At 41.4% G+C, this 21365-nt stretch overlaps 1 long non-coding RNA gene across 1 annotated transcript; it reads right to left on the bottom strand.

Moving 5' to 3' along the window:
• Window positions 1-18947: 18947 nt before the first annotated feature.
• Window positions 18948-20972, bottom strand: LOC136288500 (uncharacterized). Its single transcript, XR_010720527.1, has 3 exons — window positions 20879-20972; window positions 20568-20672; window positions 18948-19758 (listed from the first exon to the last, which is right to left on the bottom strand). It is a non-coding gene; the product is annotated as an uncharacterized lncRNA (long non-coding RNA).
• Between the last annotated feature and the right edge of the window lie 393 nt (window positions 20973-21365).

The raw sequence follows: 21365 nt of genomic DNA, 5'->3' as shown, positions 1-21365 counted from the left end.
AATATAACTCTCCAACATTTATACAGCCTTCAAGTGGAGAAACAGAAACTCTAACCCTATGCTGAGAAGAGTATAGCCTACATACTGGTGAGAAACTCAAATACATCTTGGTAAACATTCCCTATATAAGCAACATTTTCCAGAGTCTTTCATTCACTGTGTAAAAGCCCATTAGAAGACAGTTAACATATCTAAAATACACCTCCAACTCTCCCAGACTTACTCACAAATCATCTGCTTTAAAAGAGCACTCTCCAAGTATACTTCACAAAGTTTTCCATTTTACCCTCCCAGGCAGCCTAGCAACATGGCTGGCAATAAATAATGCCACAAAGGAAATTCTGTGTCAACTAGGAGGGTCAAAAAAAAAAAAAAACTACAGAAGAAAATGTACAAAAAAAAATATTGTAATTTATTTCCCCTTAGCATCTGCTTTTATCTGTATCCTTTTGAGAACAAATTAACAAGTCCTGCCTATCTCCATATGTTTCTTTCTGTGGAACATCATGGTTCTGGAGGAACACATTCGTTCACTCAGCAGTAACAAGCACGTATGTTTGTTATGCACTGGAGAATGTGACCATTATATGTTGATGATACTTTTATAATATGATAAATCACTGCAAGAAAAAAAAAGAAATATTTTATAAGCCAGAAGGAGCAGGTCTTCTATTTTTTTTTTCCCTTCTTCTTCTTCTTTTTTCTTTTTTTTTTTTTTCCTACAGAAAGCAGCTCAAATCCCAGTGTTTCATGTATGCTCTTCAGGTCATAAAAACAACTGCTTTCAAAATGTAGATGATCCCCATATGCTTAGAAATCACCCTTAAAAGGTCAGTAATGAATTTATTTTGTTTTTTAACAACTATAAAATTATTTTTTTGTGTAAAAAACAGGATGAAATGGATCTTTATTTTGAATAAAGCTTTTTTTTTTTGAGATATAGCCTGTGTATTTATGTACATATTTACATGAAGGTCTTTGCCAGTTCAACTGTAAATCCACTCAGATCTTTGAAATAAATTCTCAATAAATGTACAGAATGCTAAAATTGGATCTGTACTTAAGGTGTAAAAACAAGTCTTGAAAAAAGTATTTCACTGTAAATTAATAACTGTGAACATATATAAACCAAATGAAATTTTCATGTAGTGATTTTTTTTTCTAAAAATAGCTTTCCATTAGGTTCAAAATCTAATACTGATATGACTTCTATACTAATAAAAGAGAAAAGTATTAACAATATGCTTAACTGGGATTTTAGATTCAATTCAGTCATCTTAAGTCAAGATCAAAATATTGTGGAAACATGGCTAAGAATTACTCTTATGGCAGAAGAAAATACATATCTGTATTTTTAAATGTGGATTATATATGCCAGAATTAAAGCTCAGAACAGATGAAAAAGTGAATAGGATTGTATTGACTTATTCCAGTTTGGGATCTGCATGCTGACAGAGAATGCTGGGGCCAGAGGGAGATCTTTTACACCAGAGACCATTGCAGAGATTAAATTTTCCTGCTTGCAAAAGGGGGCTTTAATCATCTCAGACCCAGCTATGGTGTTTTGTTAGCAATCTTTTCTGGTGCTTTTAGGCACTCATCATATTTCTGTTAAACTATTATATAAGAAATTAATATACAGAGGGAGTGCCAAACCAAATCAAGCAGAACACACTATTATGATAATCAAATGTATGAGATGGCTTTAAAAATCATAAAACTGCTCCAGAAATAATTATCCATTTCTTTAATTCGCTTTCTGATTTCTGGGGCTTAAAAGGACATTTGACTTTTTGGGGTTTTTTTGTTTTGGTTGGTTGGTTTTTTTTGTTTGGTTTGGGTTTTTTTAAAAAAAGTAAGGTTTAGAAATGGAGAAAGAAATCAGCCACCCTCACAAAAGGCATTTTAAGCACTAACTAAAGCCCACAGTGATGTCTCCTGTCGTTAACAATTCAGCATCAAAAAATATTGTAGCAGCTCTAGGAATAACATTCTTCAAGCTTAAAAATGCATGTGAGGCTTTTATTAAATCAGAGGAGTTTGAGAAACCATAAAAAATTAGCATAGATACTTGGCTACTTTAACTTCCTCAAACATGGAACTTCAAACTTCTATGTGTCTGATAGAAAGGTAAGAGACCCCCATAGACAGAAAGGTTGGATAGAATTATGCTAACTTGATAATTTTAATCCATAACACAGTGTGAGAGAAAAGAGTGGTGCTCCTTCCTTTCCCTTTGCAGTCCATCTTTTATATAACTGAGACTACAGCATGGTCTATAACATGTTGTGCATTTGAAATACATTTGTATCAGGCTCCCACAGAACAGGGAAGCATCATGTAGTGAAGAACAAGGTATTTTTACACACATTCCAGAGTCAGTGGCTGGCTTTGGGGGAACTGACGACTTCTGAGCATAAAAGTGCATGATTTTCATCCAGGTGTTGTCCTGCAAACAGAGCAGGCTATCCCATACATAATCAGACAAGGGAGTTTCCAGCTATAGCATCCTTTTTTTCCCCTGCTCTACTTTTCCTTGTGGTTTTGAGCGACCCAGGGCAGCAATAGACTCTTTACACCCAGCCGACTTCAAAACAGTTTCTATCTCAGATTACCAGAGTCTGCAGAATTCAGCTGTTTTCAGAGCAGTCAGAGGTCATTGCAAATCAGCAGTCTTTGAAAAGTAACCTGTCAAGGCACCCACTTCTCATGGCTTACCACATCTATCTAAACATATCTATACACAAAATGGATGACGTCTCCTGCTGCCCTTTCGAATGGCTTAGTGTAAGACCTCTCTGTTTTCTCAGCCTTTGTACTGCTCTGATACACAGGACCAGCCAGCAGTCCCAATTAAAAGAGCAGGGGGGAAAAAAGAGTGGGTAGATCTTCTTCCAGATGGCTTTGAAGAGGCATCAATCTGCTACAGAGATTCACAAGACCCTAGACAAGTAGTTAGATAAGCCAAGACTATGCATTAAGGCTAAAATCACAGCACTACATCAAGCCTAAATGTTTTTTCAATACATTAATTACCGCAGAAATTTGGCTGACTAGGAAAGGTGAAAGTGTAAACTGTAACTGAAGAAAGTTAAGGACAACATTAGCAAGTTTTAATACTTTCCTGTTATTCCTATTATATGCTAGTTCATCTTCTCTTCATAACCCCTAATGCACCCAGCAAATGTGCACCTGTACACACATGCACAAATGTGGTCTATCCAAGAGAAAGGCAGGATAAAGAGCATGACCAGCATGCTCCATCATCATAGCTGCACAGCATCCCCCCTGTAGTGGCTGCATCCTCTCCTGCCTGATCAGTTGATGCCAAGGCAAGGATATCTCTCCTGGCACTGGATTTTGAAGGTTCAGCCTCTAGCAGACTGAGAAATCAACACTACCCTGCTTCACCATCTTTTGAGACGGCTCTTCTTGCCGTGGTTATGGATAGGCTAGAACGAAAGTTCGTGAAATTCCCCTGCATAGGACAAGTGAGAGGACACTAAATTTCTCCCGGGAAGACATTAAAAAAAAAATAGCTCCTGCTAGAACAATATGATACTGGGACAACCCCTAATCGTAATGGCTTGGTGGCTTTGGGAGAGCATAGCATGGGTAGCTCCATCCAAGCATCACATTTCCTACATGCAGCTACACCAACAGAAAATCCCCCCGCTGAGAAATAGCTCGGATACTTTGTGACCGTCACCAGTGGTCAGTGAAAACACGAGCAGGGAATGTTGGGGCAGGAAGGGGGAATTTGCAGACCTCGGCACTTCCCAAGCCGTGTCTGCACCCGCTGCCTCAGCTGGCGGCTGGCGGAGAGCAGCAGCGGCAACCACACAAGCAGTGGGAGCCCGGGAGGCCGCGCCTGACCCCGGGTTGCCCTCGGGGAGCTCGGGGAGCTGCAGTCTGGTGCCGTGATCCCCCCATGGTGAGGCCATTTCCCCACTCCACACAGGCTGCTGCCTCCGCTGGGGAGTTCCTGCTCCAGCAGTGAGGGCAAGGGGTGAAGGGGGCTGGTTGCTTTTGCAAACACGGTTAACAAAATGTTGATATTATGCTTAGCTGTTGTCTCCTTGTCACTAGTCACTTGCAGTTACAGGTCCAGATGTTAGAAATGCCATCATAAGCTGGAGCTGATGAACTCTGATGTTATGGTCTTCATTTTCAAGGTGTTCTGTAGCCTTGTGGGACTGTGGCCGAGTGTCTAGAGAGAGGACAGGGATGGTTTTAGGTTTTATGCAAACCTGAGTGCATTGCATCAATGTGGGCAGCTTTTTTCATTAAAGACACCCTGGAGTATCAAACCTATCCTCAAGAAAGTCACAGTCCTCCCTCAGGTCCTGTGCTGTATCTGCCAGCTCTGTGGGGACATCCCACTTTGCCCAGGGCATTTCAAATGGCCCTGGGTATCTGTGCTTCAACAAATTAGCTGAACTCACGGTGTCCCCCTCTTGTCAGATGGTTCTATCACACTCTGGCCGTGTGGTTGCCTAGGCACAACAAAACTCACAGGGAAAGACTTTCTGATTTTATAGCAGGATACTAATGGAAAGAGTGTGATTCCCCTGGAAAGTATGTAATTCCACCACCTTGGTTTTATAGCCTGTGCCTGAACTGCAAGTGAGAAATGTCGTCTTTTATAAAGCCACTGAAAGAGAGACATCTCCCATCAGGATAATCTGACTCAGATACTCTAAGATATTTCTTTCTTCTTGCTGATATCTTTGGGGGGAAAAAAGGGTAATTCAGATTATAAGAATGAGAATAGAAAGCCTTCTTTTAGGTGAGAATATGGATTATGTACTGTTTATTGCAAAGTAACTTAAGCCACTAAAGAAATTCAGTAATTTAAAATCACATTAGGAAAAAAAACATTTTCCCAGCAGGAAGGAAAATACTTATTTCTGGCAGTTTAGGAAGTGCCCTGTAGCTCTCATTAAAGCTAGTTTTAGGGTTTTATCTAGGAAATATTGGTTGAGAAAATATATAAACTGATAAACACAAATGTGTTAAGGAAAGAAATGGCCATGTTTTAAATTTAATTTAGTTGGATTCTGTAGCTTTATCTAAGGGGTGAATGACTCCAGTTGAAATCTCATCAAAGACAATAATTTACTGGAAAGAGAAAGAGAGTCAAAACATCCCAGAATAGATCATCATGACATGAAAAAGAAAATGTCCAATCTCATCAAGCTTATCTAGTGGACACAAGGTTAGGTCCAAAAGTCCTGCAGTTCCTCTTTGATCTGTGTAGACTCAAAGTGTCCCTAGAAAGTTCTGAGGCTCCCTCCTTGTCTGTCTCATCTTTTGGCTGAATAGCAGAAGACTTTGGATTAGCCACTAACAGCCTAACATGTAGCTGAGGGTTGGTTTCCCAGCTCCACCCTTTGGACACTGCTTTACCTACCCCTCAGACATCCACTGTGGTCCAAGAGACTGAGACATGTTCTGTGAAAGACATCTGTGGCAATTACTCTTTGTCTTAAATACCATCAAGTTTAAGAATCTATAAAAAATTATTCTCAAGAAATTATATTTTCTTATATCAATAGCAGTTAGAATCTGTTCACAGTACGTACACAAATCCACTAAGTTATCACAGGCAACAGAGAGAACTTTTTCTGAGGTTCTGTTCCCAGGCTAGGACCAGTATTATACCCAGGAGATGCTGCCTCCAAAATGCCAACACTGACAGAGATATCAACACCTCAGCACTGACAGGTTTCAATGCTCTTCAGACGGGATATTTTCACCCCAGACTGGCAGTGTCTGTTTGAAAATTAAAGAGACCTATGCCGCCCTGATTCTTTAGCCTTCTGATGACTGTTTACATATTTCTAGTGGAGTCTCTCACGAATGTAACATAAACAAGTAGATTGTTTTCATTCCAGTCTGTGATGGACTGGTGAACTGACCACTAGGGTAAGAAAGGTGTTCCTCTCATCTACCAAGCCTTGACCAAACTCCAAACACTATTTAAATCGCAAATGATAATAAACTTTCTCTTTCTCTGCTCACCTCTGAACTTGAGTGAGTGTGGTTCTTTCGTGTCCCTCCCGGCGACAGACCTAGACAGACTAACCCACTGGGCTGCTCCACCAGGCTTTGAGGCTGACAGAAGGGCATCAGCAAGTGCTCCTGTGTCAGGGTACCAATGTTGTAGCTGTTTTGTTTCTTTGAAGACAGATCTGCTTCTCTTTGTTTTCCCATTACCTCACCTAATCATCCATCTGTGGGAAGGGAGATGTTATGAAGATACAAATAGCAGAGTAAAAGTAATGGCTGTTTTATTCAAGAAGTCAGACTCAGTGATCTAGTGGCCCCTCCTGGCTCTGAAATTTGGAGTTTCTTCTGACTGACACCATCAATTCACTTGCTGGAGGAGCCTCCAGGCCCAGACAAGTGGTTCATCTTTCATCCTATTCTGCACTAATTGGCAATAATTGAAGGTATTTGTCAGTCTCTGCTGGATCATGTGTTTTAAGACAACTTCAGAGTAATCCTAGCAGTATGGATGTCATCAGCCTACAGACGCACTGTCAAAAATTAAATGAGACACCAACTTTATGCCATTTTGCCTCATGTTCGGTTCCTAATTTTCTGGATGAAAATTTCCTTCTGTAAATATGTCATCAGCCATAAAAAGTTGAAGGTACAAATGCTCATATGTACCTATGCAAGATTCAGCCTGACAGAAAAGTCATTAAGTTCTGATAGCTTATTATTAACCCAAAATTTCAGTTATCATGTTTTGCAGGCATAAAGTGATGCTAAATTGAATACAGAGAGTAGGAAATAGGGTATCTTCTAGGTCTGTCCCCATCCAGTTCTCTGTTGCCTGATTTTCTCAGCATCATTAGCAATAACTTTTCTTGGGGAAATATGTGTAGAATAAGAAATTTCCTTAGCAGGATGAGACTGGCGGCAGTGGCCAACCTTGCTCCCTCATAACACTCTTTGCCATGTCCCTGTCACCAAATATCAGTGTGACGCAGCATCTTGGCTATTTATTTCCCACAGGGGATATGGAAAATGTGAAATTAAACTGAAGTTGCCTCTGACTTGCATGGATGGTTAGTTTTCTAGACAGAGCTAGAGAAAAAAAAAGGCAAGCAAGAATGTGATACAAACAAAGAAATAATAATAATCAACCAATGAATTTTGTTACAAAGTCTGTACAACACTTCTTCTCCCTTCACTGTATACTTTCAGCACTCTGAAGGAAAGGCCAAAAGGGGAGTAATAAAAACACCCTTGGGTACAAAGAAATTGGCTCATAAAATAACTACAGTAACAATGTCGATTATTAGCTTTACAGTACAAGATAAATATAAATGGACTATATCCTCAAACTAGCAAAATATGGGGAATCAATCTCAATAAAAAGAACTGATAGGGTAAGCTATTTGGGAAGCAGATACAAGCCCTGCCTGGCTTAGAAACATTAGCCTGTGCTTCTGAGTAGTGATTGATGTCTTCTGCTGCCAGATGACAATGAACTTCGCCGAGAGTGAGGCTTGGAGGGAGGTATTTGTAATGCCTGTCTGTAAGCTCCAGAAGCATTATGATTTCTGTGAAGGATAAATGCACAAATCTCTGTATTTCTGCTAGAAGACAGTCTCGGCTAAGACAGAAATTAAACATATTTACAAGACAGTGAGTTATGATAGAAACCTGACCAGGCATTTCTCAAAGTGGCTGGCAGCATCTTCTGTTGACAGTCACACTATCTCCAAACACATTGTGGGAGGTACAGATGTTAGCACAGCAGAAAAGTATGAGAATTCAGATTTTTTTTTTTTCCTAATCTTCTTGCTCTGGAGAAATTAAAATGGCTTTTGATTTTCTTTTACTTTGGGACAAAGTTAATGGGCATATTTTTGAAGGGAGAGGTTGTGCTGGAGTTATACTGAAGTTGATTTTATTAAAGGTCGACTCATCACTGATCTTTGCTCACCTGGGTTGCTATGGCACGTCACTGATCTTGTCACTCAAACATGTTCTCCCTTTGCCTGCCTCCCCAGCCAGACTGACCCTCACACACTGGCTGGGGTCTCCTTTCACTTGATGTGATGTGGAGTGACTTGAAAGATGATTAGCCTGAGTGCAGCATGGGACACAAATACCCACTGGGAGACCTGTTGAAAAACGACAGGAGTCACCTCATTTCTTGTTCCTTGTGACACAGTGAAAACTCTATAAGCTTCTGCTTGAGTTCACATCCTGGATATAATTTCCTAATCACTTCAGGGTGATGTCATGGGTAAAAAATGCATGAGTGACTGAAATTAAATTGAAGGCTAGGCTGTTTCTTGCAGCATTACTATATTACTAGAGAGGGAGAGGGAACACAGAGGGGGTTTTCTTTTATCACTTATGGCATCCTTATTTCTCAAGACAGGAAGGTCAGCTTTTCCACAGCATCCTGCTATGCTGCTTGCCTTCAAGACATTAAAATACACCTAACAGTGTACCCTCTGGGCCTGTCTGGTGAACCCTTCCCTGGCTCCCAAGATCCAAGGAACAGAGAGATTCATTATCCAACATCCCAGTGCTGCAGGAAAATGGTCACCACAGGCTCAACTCAAATAGTTCATTGCCCAATGCAGCTATTAAAAAACAATTTGTTAAATAATATGACTAGAAAAATGCTTAAGCAGGTCAGTTGTTCTAATTTTTCAGGGGGGTAAAGGAATACTATGTTTTAAAGACGGTACATAAAGCATGTAAGAAGACCTGATTTTAACCAGATGGTTTTTCAGCCTCAGATAATTATTATGATCAAGACAGTACCTTTCTGAGGCACCTCAAGGACAATTTCTCTTTAAAGCACAACCAAATTATGTAGAAACAGAAGGCTCTATCCATGGCAGGTGAGATTCACAACCCTTTTGCATCATTACTAAGGCCACTAAATGTAATGCTATGCTGACTTAAGGGAAGTATAACAATGACAATTATGATCTAAGAACATAACCCTAATTACATTAAAATAAAATAATAATAGCATCATTAAGAAAGAGCTACTTCTGAAGAGCAGTTTTCATTCAGAACCAATTTTCCTGTTCTGGGCAAAAGTCCATCCTAATCACATTGAGAGTCAATACATTACTCTTTGACTTGAGGCAAAAGTATATCAATTCTTGACAGCTTCTGCAGATGCTCTGTCCTTTTGCAGAAAAAAAGCCCTTCAGTATTTGGACAGGGTGGTTTGCAAAAGGTTTTCATTTCACAGCTATTTGATAAAGCATAAATTCCCTCCATGGAAAGTGCAGGCATCCTCTATAGCAATCTATTTCTCCCCTTTATGCATGAAATGTATCTCTAACTCAATCCAAAGCAGTCGATGGCTTAAGGGAGTGCTCTGTATGTGGCAGAAGCTTTCCATTTTCTGTGTTGCATTTTTAAAGCTCTGCAGTCATTTTGCCACAGGGCTCTGACACACGAAGTGGGTTTGTGGCTTCACTGGGTTTGTTATTTCAACCACTTACAGCAAGGCTAAACAAAGTCACCAGTGTCTCCCCTGAAGAAGAGAACTCTGATCAGACACCATCTGGTATATGCCATTTCCACGAACTAACAGTCTAGAAAAAACAGCTACAGGGGGAAAACCAGAAGTGTTATCTTGTCTGTAGACAGTGGTCTGTGCAGACTGTGGGGTGCTGGCAGAGCTCTACAGAGGACCATGCTGTGTCTGCCCGGTGCTCACACGTGGCTCTTGGCCATGCTCAGAGGCAGACCACCAGACGGGGCAGACTTTGGCGTGACCTTGCAACCATTCCTGTGTCCAATGGGAACTAAATTGATTCAGAGCACATCACTGTGCTGGTACATGCCTGTCACAGCACGTCTGTATGTATTGGCTCCCCAGGTCACACAAATCAACAAAGTTCTGAAGTTTCTGAATGAGTTTCTCCTCTCTCCTCTTTCGTCAGCTTTGCCCCTTCATCTTCCTTTTCTTTCATTAACATCAAGAGTGTTTCATTAACATCTTGCATTAACATCAACAATATTCTCTTTCACATTGTACCCTGGCTCCAGCTGTGGCAACAGACAGAACAACTGTGGCAAAGTGGCCCCAGAGGTGGATGTCATAGGCACTGGAAGCCCCATGGCTCCCAACCTCAGACCTGAAAAATTACTAAAATGCTAACTCCATCCTGAAAGCACATTTGCTAATCCACAAGCTGCTTTCCAAATCAGGCAAGCCAAGTCCAGTTCCTGGTGCACAAAGTCAGGAATCTCAGGGTACAACATTTCTATGAGAAAAACAAGGGAATAGCCCTGGGAGTGCACATCTGTGATTTTTTTTCTCAACTATTACTGGAATGAACTTTGCACAGAATATAATACATACAAACTTCAGCTCATCTTCATAGCACACATCCTACAAAACCTTTTCCCATAAAACCCACTAAAGTTAAAATTCTCTTTCTTAAGAAGAGTCTTGGAAGGTAGCAGAGCTAATGCTGAGACATGGCTGCAAATGGCTTAATCTTTTGTGTTGTATGGGTAATAAATTATTATTTCTACTTTAGAACATGGATATATTTGCTAAATATCTTCATATCCATTCAAGTCACACACAACCCCAAGGCTCTTAAACATAACAATATTTACAGTTTTAGTCACATCTCCCAAGATAGATTAGATTGCTTTTATGCCTAGGCATGAACTGAAAGAGGTCAAAATACTCTTACAAAAGAAAAGTTACAGGGATGCAGCAAGGATTCTGCAGTTTTATAAGTTTACAAAAAAAGAGAGAATAGACTCAAAGTGGAAAAACATCTTGTCCATATAGTAGCCAAGTAAAACCAGATGCTGCAAGGGTAACTTACCATTAGAAATCCCAAAGGTGGTTCTATTTACCAGGGAAGGGATGGAAGGGGTAAGGGAAATTAATATTAATTGGGTTTATTTAGCTTGGCCATTAGCCACAAAGTTCAGATAAAGTGCATTTCCCAGCCAACTCTTGTACATGCAAAGTTTCACCAAGTCAGATGTAACTTGTTATGTGTTTTGTCACTTCAACACGAAAAAATAAAAAAGTACAAAGCTGTACAAAGGAGTGGTTTCCCCTGCTTCTTTTGGCTGAATTAGATGCTTTCATTGTGCAAATGTATGTGTTAGAAATATTTTTTTAACAATTCTGCCATTGGCCATCCAAAATTAAAACTGCAAACATGGCACTTCTTCTCTGTAACTAAAGGATCTGAGGAAAAGCAAATTCACCAGAGACCTCAATACATCAGATCCAAGCTTCTTTTCAATCTAGTGTTTTTAAAGCCTTCTATGAGTGCTGAGGGATAAAGGCTTAAAGATGAAATGAAATTCCATGAGCAAGGCACTCACTGGGCCTTCCTTTGGGCTCATGAATTGTTGCTGGACTTGTGTACATTTCTTGTGGTCAAACAGATAAAGATGGGCTAGCTTCCATGAGGTGTTCTAGATTGTGAGAAAGTTAGGCTAAAACCCAGACCAGCATGGCAGAGAAAACAGCAAATTTCAGTACAGTAGAAGGATGGGATGGGATGGGATGGGATGGGATGGGATGGGATGGGATGGGATGGGATGGGATGGGATGGGATGGGATGGGACGGGACGGGACGGGACGGGACGGAACGGAACGGGACGGGACGGGACGGGACGGGACGGGACGGGACGGGACGGGATGGGATGGGATGGGATGGGATGGGTGTTCATAGTTCTACTGGCTCTGTAGCTGGCATCCATATCCTGTCTGCTGCATCAGTGTTTGCTCTGAACCAAAGATGGGTAACTCCCAGCTTGCGCTATAGGCTGCTTACTAAGCTCTGTGCTGCCAAGAGGATACAGCTTTTTTTTTTTTTCCTGTAGTTTACAGAACTTATTGAGCAGTGACTCATGCTGGAACTGTCTTTCCTTCTCCTTGAATTGGCTTCTTGTCACTTTTATGGAACAGAATTTGTTTGACATTTTTTAGAAAAGCAAAAATGTCTCCATGCTGGTGCCCTTGTTATACTACACTCTGTGTTATCCCCTGACTTCATTTTTCTGAGTCTTTTCTGGAAGCATGGTGCCAGTGGGAAGCTGCATTTGTAACATAAAAGGCTTTTTAAGGGTGAGAAAGACCCTGTGTAAGAGAAAAAACTGATTTGTTGTCTGAGAGCACTCTAGAGAAAATCTTGGCAAGAAACTTGCTCACAGAGCAAGAAAAGAGCAGGTCAAGCTGGAGAAACATCCGAGCAGTAGTGGAATGCATGGGGTGAAGTAAAATCTCTGGCAAGCTGGACTTCAGCACAGAGCTGCAGTACATTTACCCACGACAGCTTCTCTGCCTGTCACCTACTGCAGGAATCTTCTTCCTGTGCATTTCCTGAAAAGTAACAACCCAGCTGCCTTGTTTGCCCAGTGAATACATTTGGCATCCAAAGAGGTTGGATGACAAAGTTCCACTGGCTGCGTTTGCTCAGGCAAGGGCACTTGGCTGCCAGCCCACTCCCGCTCCACACGGCCTTCTGCTCGCCTGTTTGTTGATCCAGCCATCAGTGTTGTTATGCTACAGATTGTTGGGACCATGACTCACAATTTCCTTTCAAAGAGGAGGAGAGAAAGAAAACAAACCCCAGCAAGCTTGCTGCTCTTGTGCTTGATGTGCAAGTACTAAACTGCCCTTTCCCAGGAAGGGGATGTATCTTTCATGCATAGCACTTTGTCCAGTTTTCTGCCAACAGGCATCCAGATTACCAAACTCCATGGTGGCTGGCAATGCCTGGCAACTTTTCTGGCAACATCAGCCAACCTCTGGCTTCCAGAGCCACCTTTGGCTCAAACCAGTTTACGGGTCTGGTTTGTAAAACATTTTATACCCACAACTCACCTAAAACTTTCCCAACATGAGTCACTGTTTTCAAAGCAGGAAGAGAGAAAGAGAGGGTTCTTATGGCCTTGTTTGGATGTCTGAGTAGATGTATGACCTTCTGACTGGACAGAACTAACCATGCTTCCAGATCCAGTGAGACCAGTCCCAAGAAGTCCACCAGCTAATCCAGGGATCTGCAAGTGGCTGGAGTTGAGAAGGAAATATCTTGCTGGCCATCTCCTGGAAATGAACTAAGGGATGTGAGTTGTGAAATATATCTAGTCCAGGACAAAACCAGGAAATGGATTATGACTAAGAAAACTCCTGCTGAGGCAAGAAGCAGGGGACCTGGTGGAAAGCACTGCCTGCCAGAAATTTACCCTGGCAGCTATCAGCTGTCCCAAGGCCTTCCCTGAAAGGTGGTGGACTTACAACAGTGCAACACTGCTGAAACCTCATTCCTCTTCCCACTTTATCCTCAGGGCACCACCTGAGCTGTAACTCTGCCCGTGTCTCAGCAGGGCCACAAAGAGGAACCACATCACTGTCCACGAGGGGAAGGACAGCAAAGCTCAGTGGTTTTGATTGCCTCAGTCTAATGGTGGCTACCCAGGTGTATGATGCACAGACCACATCAGCACTCATTTCACAGGTGGAACTTGGAAATTCCAGCAGGAAATGGCTGTGCCCAAGTCATGTGGATTGAGGAGACAATGTGAACCCACCTCCATCCTATGCTGCAGCCACCAAGGATGACATGGGAAATGAGCAGTCTTGTTGCCTAGTCTTCCCTGTTACCAGAAAATTGCAATCTACAGCAGTATCAGCCCAGTATCTCCTCAGATTCAGCAAGAAATTTAAGCACATGCTCCTTACTAAACACAGTAACTGAAACCAAGTGGACTATCCATGCACTTCCAGTTAGGCATGATTTCCTCCAACTGTCTGCTGCAAATGTACTTCACACTGGGAAGGAAAATGTCTGGACCACTATACAGCAAAGAGATAAACTGCTGCACATTAATCCTAGCCAGCACAGTTCCTCCTGCCTGCTAAAAAAGAGTTATTCAAAGCAAAGTAAGTTGTCTGTGACCCACACATAGCTCAGTATTTTACTCTGAGATCACATCCCCAAAATAAGCACAAGAAGGAAAAAGAAAAAAAAAAAAAAAGAGAAAGGAAATCTGCCACCTACTGCATTCATACAAATCTTTGCAGCATCTTCAAAGAGTTTATTAAAAGGAGAATGAAGTTACTAGTAAATTGGCTTGGAGAAAAATAGAGGGTCTTCTGTCCCATTTTTGGTCAATGTTCTGCAGGTCCTGTGGCACAGTTGAGGTTTCAGAGGCAGTGCCTGAAGACTTACACAAAAGAAAAGCAGCAATCTCTTCACTGAACCTCCAAGAGTGATAGTAGAATTATTTATTACTCCACTGTTACATTGCTTGTAAGTAGTTTGTCTTTCTCCCTCTCTGTTTATTTGTCTCTTTTACTGTCCCTAATGAAGAATCCCAATGCTATCAAGTCTGAATTACAGACATTTTATGTTTCTAACATTTATTCTGCTGATCTCCCTTCTTTTCTTGTACTTTTGGCTGCTGAGATGCATTTGACCTGCTGTTGGGAGGAGATACAGCTGCTAACTGCATTCTTCACTCCATCTGTTTTCACTGGTTGGTACAACTCCACTAAAATTAGCGAGACAGCACTCAAATCAAGCTGGCATTACATAGTTTAGAACCAGGAATAAAAACTCTGGACAAATTGGATTTTTGTAAATAACTGAAAATCCACCACCCAAGTTTTTTTCTGTGGCACTTCAAAATCTGCTGGAAAGTACTAAACATTATGTAGACATGATTCCATGAACAGATGGAAAGCTGCCTATAAAAATGGGTGGTGCAGGTTTGCAGGCAAGCAGTGCACTTTGAGATGCAGCCAGCTTTCAAAATCCAGGACCTGCATCATCTTTGCACTGAGAGAGAAACAAGAGGGTCTGTAAAAGCATGTTTCTGGAGCTTCTCTGGATGCTAAAACCTGATGGGAGAGCTCCCATGACAAGACAGTCTTCATGAAGCAGCAGTGAACAACCCACAAGCTTCTTCAAAGTCAGTGGGACCTCACAGGGCAGTCAGTGTCTGTCCCTGTCTGGATGGCAGCTGTCTCGCTTCCCTCAGTTTTATGGGTTCTAATCTATTTCCATCCCTTACCCTATTTTATGGTTGCGGTTGATAAGATAAATTAGTCTCTTTTTTGAAAGTGTCACAGTTTAGAGAGTACACAACTGTCAACCAAAGCCCACTGTTCTCTAGGCTTGTCCAGTCCATGACCTCATGTAGCATAAAATAGAAATTAGAATTATTTTAGGACTTGAAAACACACATGCAGACATTCCTTCAGAGACTTGTGTAAGATCAGAGTGATTGTTTTTTTGCTCAGCATCCCACCCCCCACAGAGCTCACTCGCTGGGGCCTGTGTGCATATCATCAGCACATGTGCACACACGCGGAAATGGGGCAGGGGCAGGTAATTAGCCTTTCTGGAGGGGACATGCCTTTCTCCTGAGAGCAAAACAAGAGAGCTCTGAGGGCAGGAGGGGAGCAGATGTAAGCTATCGAGGAGGGAAGCTCACAGACAGGACATGAGGGGTAACATTTGACCAGCCTAGTCCTGGAGAGACTGGTACTCACTTCAGCTGAGAATGCCAAAGAGCCAGATACAACTGATAGGTGAACAAGATTTTATCAAAGGAAAAGTTTTCAGATCAAATAGTTGATCTGAATGTCCCACTGAGACAGGATTCCTGTCATCTGTGCTGTTCTGCTCTGCTCATGCCCTGTAGTATCCCCTAACTAGCCCTCTCAGTGTTATTTCGGTGGGGCTTGGAGGAGCAGGACCTAGAAGGGGATGAAGGCTCACCGTGTGCTTGTAGAGCAAACCAAGAGCACAACTCTCAGCATTTCCAAACACCTCACCCCAAGCTGCAGTGCTGTCACACAGAGATGGTCCTGATCGATGGTCTGCAGCTTTTTTCCAAGCCTGTTCTATTCCTAATGAAAATGGCAAGCTGAGGACAGTAGTTTTCTGTATAACACAACCATTCCCTTCCCTTTGCCCCCACAGATTTAGCACTTGTGCTGACTGTTGAAAAATCAGTCATTAACAGCCAGGAAATGACTTTGCCATCAATCAGAATATTGCTCAGCCATGTTTCAGCTTTTTCCCCCCTTTCTCTGCATAATTATTCTCATCCTCTGCTGATTACAGTTTATAATAGCTATAATTCTCTTAAAATCAATCATTGCTTGACTTAACCACAGGGTTACCAGCAAAAACATGAAAGAACACAGATATTTTGAACTGCTTTTTCATTCTTTTTCTTATTTAACAACAAACAAACTTATAGGTAGATCACACTTAACCTTCTTCTTAGCAGTACTAAGCATCAGTTCTTTTGTTTTTATTTCATTTTAAATCATGAAGTGTTTGATTACATGATCATTCAAACTTCACCAGGTGTTTTGGTGACATGGCACTAGCATGATATTTTGACATGTAATCACAGTGGTTGTCCTAAATTAAAGCACCATAAAAGGACAAATATGTATTGGTTGCCAGCACAGATTCTGCAATGGAAGTAAACGCAAGTACCTGAACTTTTTGATTAGGGTTACACATAAACACAGTTAAATCCAAGCCTGATGTACAAAAAGGCAATTTTTGAGTATACAAAATTAAAAACAACACTAGATTAAAAATCACATTTTTCCTGAACAGTGGAAATCTGTAGCCCACCAGAAACAATGGTATTCCTAATACAGCTGAACCACAGGTTTCTGTTATTCTGCTTGTATCACCACTTCGCCTCCAATCATTTTCTCCTGCCCATATATTCAGTATATTTCCCTTACTGATTATGTGCTTCTGTCATGCAGAAAAGGGAAATACTTTAAAAATTAAGGACATAATTATATGGTATAGCCAAATTGACAGAAGGACTGAAGACAAGGTGTAGAGTCTGAAATGACTTTTAAGGTAAAATAAAACCGTAATTTAAAATGGACTTTTCCCTCCCACACCCTTGTAAAATTTTGGGTAAAGAAAATATTGTACGAGATCATGCCATTAAATAGGGAATAGGAACTAAGTGGTTTGGGCCTCCTCTGTATAAGGGTATGACATTGAAACACATGAAGGAAGCCATTTTCCACACAGAATATTTTGATCCTGTAATTTCACATATATTCTTGCATAAAACTTATTCAGACATTTCTTGTGAACTATTTGCATATAAATCTCCACGTCCAATATCCATATCACAGTTTAGCTCCTCTTTATTTACCAACTTACAACCAGCAGTATATTATTGTTAATTTTGACCTGATGAACAGGACATCTGCATGTTTTGTTTACAAGGGAAAATATGGGGGAGAACTCACAGCAGTTAAGATAGAGATGTAGTCTACTGATGAACTGCACCATTTATAGCTATCTGCCCTATGGAAATTAACTGCTCTGGTGTGTCAAGATAAAGCACATGCACTACTGGAGATAGATTAGCCATTCTGATATTAAATAGTTAACTATGCTGGGCCTAATGGTCCCCTGCATTTGTTCCTAAGATTGGTATGAAATTATGGAAAAATTACTAAATGGAAGAGTTCCTGTTTTATCCACTCTTTCTTTATCATCACCTGATCTTGCATTCCATTAAATCCCCTCATCTCTTTTCAGCTGCACTGAGCATGGATGTAGCAGGGAAGTGTCTGTTGAAGCCATTTTGTCAAAAAATAACAAAGGACCCCATTTCCTGGGCACATAGCATGACTGCAGCCCCTAGCTGTGAGTAAAAAGCCACTTGGACTGTGTAGCCCAGCTACTAAAATGCTTTTTCTCAACCTGGTCTGGGTTCTGGTCAGGTCACTGAGGCTTCCTCCCGACCCCACTGAGGAAGAGGATGGCACCCGGCAAGCCCTGCCTCTCAGGAGGAGCCCTGACACAGACCAGGGGTCTCTCGGCCACATGAGAAATGGTTTGTAGGCTCAGGGCCCCAGGGGCCATTATTTCAAAGTTGCACAGCCATCATGTAGCTGCACGAAGCACCTCCTGCCGTGTCTGTGCCTTTCAAGAAACAAAGCTGTGTTGTGAACTATTGGTGATGTTAATAGCTTTCTTCCCTCTAGAGATTTGCTCCTGCTTTGGCCCCAAATATTTCAAAACAGCTGAAGCTGGCAGCAAGAGCCATGGGAAGAAAAATGTTAATGCATGTTAATTTCTGGTTTAGACATGATGAGAATTTCATTTTCTTCATTAAAATTCCCCGGTGCTGATGGGATTCTCCTCTGATTCATAGACTATACCTCATAGCACTCCTCTGTGAGTGATCATATATACAGCCTGATGTCTTTAAATAGTTTTGTTTTCCTCTCCTTCCAGCTACTCCACATATTATTCTCCACTAATACACAATATGCTCTCCTTCCAGTTAGATAGTTGCATTTTTGTGCAAGAATTTCGGGGCATGTTTTTAATTTCCTGAAAAAAGACTGATGTTATCGCAAATTGCAGCATCATGGTTAATCACAGTGAAATGGAGAGACATAGTGTCAGGTTTGCAGAGCAATCTGCTACTAGTAAACAGAAATATAAAATGCAAAAGCAAACAGGGATTCAGGCTGAGATGGGGGTAGACTGGTGGGGCGGAGGGTATGGAAGAGCAGTTCTGTACTCCAGGGAACAAACAAATAATCCCACCTAGTCATTCTGAAGGAATGATTGAGGAGGACAGAGGCTCAGTTGCTGGACAATCATATCAGTTGTTAAATGTCAATTAAAAGTAGTATCTCATCTGTGGGAAGCTGTGGACAATACAACTAAATATGCTTATGCTCTTTTTGCATAGTTGAAGAGTGGAAAACTTGCATTTCACATGATCAAATATAGAATCCACATAACACAGCACCATGTGGTCTCCCCTTAAAGGGCCTAATCAGTGTAGATCATAGCAACTGCTTTCCAAACATACAAAGAGAATACTCAGAAATCTAGAGACAGAGAAGAGAGAGGCATCAAGGATTCCGAGTAACAGACTGCAGAGATTAATGTTGCCTCCCACTCTGCAAAGAGTATTTTTATTCTACTGTGATCTTTAAGATAAACATGTAAGACAAACCTGCTCCATTGTATCAACTCTGCTGCTGTGAGTGTGCTGTAGTGTCAGGCCTCACCACCAGCCTTTCCCAAGGAGTGGAGCCAACTGAAGATACCACATTAGTCCTGAAAAGTCACCTAAAGGCTTCCAGCGAGGAACATGGAGATCTATTTTTGGACTGTGCATTTGCTAGGGAAGAAGCATGCAGCTTGTGAAGCAATGGGACGAGCTGTGCACAGTAACAAACAGAGCCGGTACACATGAATTTCACAGCTACGTGTAAGGAAGACAAAACCTCAGCAAACTAGAAGGTCAGTGTCACCATGCAAGAGGAGTAATAATCACAGCCCATAGTAACCTCATTGATTCACACTGCATGGCATCATCACAAGCAGATCCCGTGGGGAGCCCTTTTTCCCTGTTTTCTGCCTTGCCAGGAGACACTGTTCACACTAGATGAGCATGACCTATGTGGCTTAGTACAAAGAATAACCAAATACACCTCTCAGTCTACCACTCCCTTTCACCACCTCCACTGTCACTGTATACTCTGCGTTTTAAGAAAAATACACATCACGCTGAGGTTTAAAATGCCATGTTGTATCTTGCTGTGATGAACTCCATCAGTGCTGGAGGAAAGCTGACTCTTTCAGACTGAGGAGTTATGTTGAAAACCCAAGAGGCCAAGCCCAGGAGCTCGCTTATCAGTGTACAAAGCTGTCATCGTACAGAGCAGGACCACTGAATGATAGGGCAAGGCTGTGAAAACAGATAAAGTTTCCTTAAAAACCCTACCTAAAAAAAATGTGAATCAGTGGTTGCAGTCACACTGCATTATTCTTTAAGACACCTACTTAAAGCCATTTCTTTTTTTCTAACTGCCCTAGGGTGCTGCAAATGTTTTCTGGTCTAGCTATAGAGTGAGGGTGTTTTCATGCCAAGTACTACAGACCACACAGAAAAAGCTGCAATTAATGGAATTTCAGTGTTCTGCATTGCTGATCTACTTAGCAATGCATTTTCGAGGACATTTTAGAAGTTGTTTAGCTGACTGCCAAAAATGAGGATCATTAAAAATAGATTCACAGCTGTTTGGGAAAGCTGAGATACAATTTTGTCTTCATTATGCCTTATTGCAGATGTTATTGATTTAGTCTCAATGCATTTTGGTGAGCAATATCAATTCATGCTGTCTTGGACTTTGGAAACTGGGAAGTCCATTTATTCTTATTCTTACGGCTCACAGTATAGAAGAAGGGCAAATAACTATGAAGTAAATTTGGAAGACAGCCTCTTTGTGTGGCAGCACTATTGTGCAGGTGATCAGAGCTGATAAACTCCTCAAAACATCCCTATACAGCAAGCCTCAAATTGCAGCAGAATTTGTACAAAATATGCCCTGAAAATAGCATTTGAATTTTCTGCTCCAAGGGACTTTCCTTCAGTGAGATTTTTGCCATGCAGCTGCAGAAACTGCAGTATTTATGCATGGTTATATATATGTCTGTGAGTATGTATATGCAGGAGCAAATGCTGCTCTTTGTGGCATGCATGAAAATTCAACTCACTCTGAATCAGCTTAAACAGGAGTAGAAGTCTGAATTTCCTGTTATCTGATCACTAGTGCAGGAAGCCTTCAAGAATTCCTCCAACAGAAATTGCATACATGATTCCTGAAAGTTTCATAAAATGCATCTTTAAAAACACAAAAGACAAGGCGTTAATAAAAAAAGTTGTAATAATAGCATGAGCACTGAGTCATGCATTAAATAAACCTCTCAGTCTCTAATTCTCAACAAGAACTGCACTTGCACTGTTTTGATTATGCAATACTTTTAATGTTGCCCTTTTGGGTAGAGAACAATACGCAAATAAATACCTTTTCTCTGCCCAACCGGTTACTTTAAACAGTTGTGCTCCTTAACAGTGACTTTGGTGCGCCTTCTCACTCAGCCCAGCTTTAATGCTTTGTAGCCGCTCTCAATGGAGTGAAAGGCAACTAATGCTGCAGCCCTCTTCTTTATTGTGCTGAAGAGGACCTACACATGACCAGCGTGTGGGTTGGGAAAGCAGCTGTGGCTTTGTTAGCCAGCACTCACTTCCCACATGTGCTACTAGCCCGGGATGAATGAACCCACCACAGGCAATTGTCACCCACAGCATTTCTAAGGAGCTTTTTGTCAGCTTCCATCGCTTAATGCAGCAGACCTCCTTGGCTAAAGTTAACACTGTGCACACTGCTGATTTGCACCTTAGGGGTGTTCATCTGGGAAGCCGTGGTGTGGAACAGTCTTGCTGCTTCTCTCAAGCACAGATCAATCCTCAGCAAAGGAAAGGGACAGGAATTTTGCAGAGAAAACACCTGG

This window comes from Chamaea fasciata, unplaced genomic scaffold, assembly GCF_029207755.1.
Source record: "Chamaea fasciata isolate MVZ Bird 193981 ecotype frontalis unplaced genomic scaffold, bChaFas1.0.hap1 SCAF_1, whole genome shotgun sequence".
In the NCBI taxonomy this organism is placed as follows: domain Eukaryota; kingdom Metazoa; phylum Chordata; class Aves; order Passeriformes; family Sylviidae; genus Chamaea; species Chamaea fasciata.
The sequence above is the reverse complement of the archived record's forward strand: the minus strand, read 5'-3'. Positions and strand labels throughout refer to the sequence as shown.